This window comes from Propithecus coquereli, unplaced genomic scaffold (genome assembly GCF_000956105.1).
Source record: "Propithecus coquereli isolate 6110/MARCELLA unplaced genomic scaffold, Pcoq_1.0 Scaffold461, whole genome shotgun sequence".
NCBI lineage: Eukaryota > Metazoa > Chordata > Mammalia > Primates > Indriidae > Propithecus > Propithecus coquereli.
Window position 1 is genome coordinate 543,723 of NW_012150408.1, and position 3,628 is coordinate 547,350.

Genomic DNA, 3,628 nt, shown 5'->3' on the forward strand with positions numbered 1-3,628 from the left:
TTATATTGATTATATGCTGAAATGCTAATATTTTGGATGCATTATTAGAATTAACTCCACCTGTTCCTTTTTATTTTTTCTTTGAGACAGAGTCTTGCTCTGTCGCCCCACCTAGAGTGCAGTGATGTCATCATAGCTCCCTGCAGCCGCCAACTCCTGGGCCCAAGAGATTTTCCTGCTTCAGCCTCCCCGGTAGCTGGGACTACAGGCATGCGCCACCATGCCTGGCTAATTTCTTTGTCTATTTTTTGTAGAGACAGGGTCTCATACTTGCTCAGGCTGGCCTCAAACTCCTTAGATCAAGCGATCCTCCTGCCTCGGCCACCCAGAGTGCTAGGATTATGGGCATGAGCCCCCACAATCGGCTGCTGGCCAGGAACTTTTTAAAAGGAGAAAACAAATATGCTGTAACAATAAAGGTAAAATCATTAAGACAAATTAAAAACAAAATGTTACCAATAACTGACAATGAAACTTCAGTTTTGTATATTATACTCAAAGATGTAGGAAAATCTAACCAGCTTCAATTAACTTCTCTACCCTTGTATATGTGCCTAAAACCCATGTTCCATCCACGTTGGTTTAATCGCTGCAAAGTGTTATGTATTACTTTATGGAAGTGAATCTCTTTATTAGAGAAAATAGGCTGTCGGTGCATAAGAATTATCATTTCCCCTTCTATTTAGTAGATTGGCGATGAGGTCAGAAAATGTCAGCCTGTGAAACTGAAGCTAAGGGAATCAACATAAAATAAACAATCACATGAGTAACTTTTTTTTTGAGACAGGGTCTCACTCTGTCACCCCTGCTAGAGTGCAGTAGCATCATCATAGCTCACTTAACCTCAAACTCCTGGGCTCAAGGGATCCTTCTGCCTCAGCCTCCTGAGTAGCTGGGACTATAGACATGTGCCACTATGCCCAGCTATTAATAATTTTTTCTATTTTTTGTAGAGACAGTCTCGCTTTTGCTCAGGCTGGTCTCAAACTCTTGGCCTCAAGTGATCCTCCCTGCCTTGGCCTCCCAGAGTGCTAGGATTACAGGTGTCACCTCACCTGGTCAGTAACTTAATTGTGTTTTTAGGACATACAAGTTTCCGCCTTCCCCCAACACGAATGATCACAGCAGCGAATTACTGGCAGTGTACACATGCCAGGCACTGTGCTAAGCACCTTACAAGGACCAACCCACCTAATCCTCCAGATACCCCTACAGGGTGATAATATTATTTTTTACTTAAAAAAAAAAATGAGGTGATTCACGCTACATAAAATTGACCATTTTAAATCAAACAATTCATTGGCACTTTGTATAGTCACGATGTTGTGTAACCACCACCTCTATATAGTGCCAAAACACTTCCGCCATCCCAAAAAGAGACTCCATTCCCATCAAGCAACTGCACTCCAGCCCTCCTTACCCCGTGCCCCGGTAACCACCAATTTGCATTCTTCTCTATGATTTACTTATTTTGGGCATTTCATATAAATATATGTATGGAATCATAATGTGTGGCCTTTTGTGTCTGGCTTCCTCTATCGGGCATATTTTTGAGGTTCATCCATGTTGTAGCAGGTGTCAGAACTTCATTTCTTTTTATGGCTCAGAAATATTCCGTTGTACTCAGACCTCAGTAACATTAACTGTACTTTAGAGATGAGGAAGTTGAGGTTAGGCTCACACAGCTAGAAAGTGCATAAGCTGGGATGCAAAGCTGGGTCTAATCCCAAACCAAGGAGCTCTTAACCATCCTGCCCCCACTCAAGGACAAACAGATCAAGGAATTGCTGAAACCTAGTACCAAAACCAGAGTCTCATAGTCTTAAAACCCTGAACACTGTGAACTGCCAACTCTGCCCTGAGGAAGTGGAGCCCTGGCAGAGGGCAGGTCTGCTATTTTAGAACCACCTTTGCTCACACCACTGCTCCCCAGGGCTTGACTTGTCTTCCAGACATGATCCCGATCCCAGCGCCCAGGCCCCTTAGGAGGTAGGATGGAGGTGACTTGGCTTGCTCCAATGACAGGGCAACCCCTCCGGCCCATAGGTATGCACCACCATGCCCCACTAATTTTTAATTTTTTTGTGTAGAGCTGGGATCTTGCTAATGTTGCCCAGGCTGGTCTTGAACTCCTGGCCTCAAGTCTCCTGTCACCTCATTTCACTTTCTGTGCACAATGTCTGCATTTGTCATCAAAAGGGCCTGCTTTTTAAAACCACATTTCAGTTCTCAAACCAGACCCAGCTGTGAATAGGCACAAGTTGACATTGTGTCTTCTCAGCCTCTTGCCAGTTGGGTGGTTTTGAATTCCTCCTTGTAGGAAGGAAGGGGACACCCCACTATGTGGCAGGAGCTTTAGGTGCTTTTTGCATTCTCCTTCTTTATCCACATAACGACATGATGAGGCCAACATTATTGTGGCCCCCAGTTTGGCAATAATTAAGGCTTATCAAGGGCAAGTAAATTGCCTAGGGTCACACAACCCACTGTGACACAGAGCTGAGATCTGAACACTTCCTTTCTAGAAGGTTCATTCCAGCCTTCAGTAGAATGATTTCTGGGGAAATGAATTAAAAGCCAAGCTGGGCACAGTAGCTCACACCCTATAATCCCAGTGATTTGGGAGGCTGAGGTGGGAGCATTGCTTGAGGACAGGAGTTTGAGACCAGCCAGGGCAACATACTGAGACCCCATCTCTAAAAAAAAAAGAAAAAAAAAATTAGCTGGACATGGTGGCATCTGTAGTCCCAGCTACTTGGGAGGCAGAGGCAGGAGGATCACTTAAGCCCAGGAGTTCGAGGCTGCAGTGCACTAGGACTGCGCCACTGCACTCCAGCCTGGGTGACACAGCAAAGACCCCATCTCTAAAAAAGCCAAAAAAACCAAGCACCACACATTGCACTGAAGTACTTAACCCTGGATCCACAGGTAGTCTTTGTGGAGCCTGTGACCCTTCTGATCCTGATAGCAAAATCACATGCACAAACATGTGCCTGGTGGGGGGGCCTGGGGTTGCACCCCAATTTGAGGTGGAGGACCCCTGCCTGGCTGTGTGGTAGCACAAACCCATCCCTGCCTGATGAGGTGGGTGGCCTTCCTCATTAACCTCCACCAGACAACAGGGCTGTACCTGTGACCTCCGTGACCTTCCAGGATAGTGCTCTCAGCTGGGTTGACCTGGGTTGACCACTGGAATGCCTGGCAGCCACCACCTCTGAGCCCCAGATGCTCCCTCCCTCCACCTGAACTCACAAGGCTGCTGTGGGGATAAACACACAGGAATCTTCCCCATCTCAACTCCTGCTCTCTGAATTTTACCTTATATTGGCTATCCAAATCAAATACAATGACTATGTAAGAGCTTGCAGCAAAATCACTCAAGCTGTGTCTGGACTGGACTGCCCTCTTAGCTGTACTTCTGATGCTTGTGGTGTTTAGGCATGTGGTGTATTATCACATTGTCTTCCCCACTTTATTCAGTGAAACTGTCTACAAAGCAAGTGGAAAAGCCCATGAAATAGGTGAGTTTTAGAGACCTAGGGAATCTCCTCTGTTAGAAAAAAGAAGTTGTTGGCTGGGCGCGGTGGCTCACGCCCGTAATCCTAGCACTCTGGGAGGCCGAGGCGGG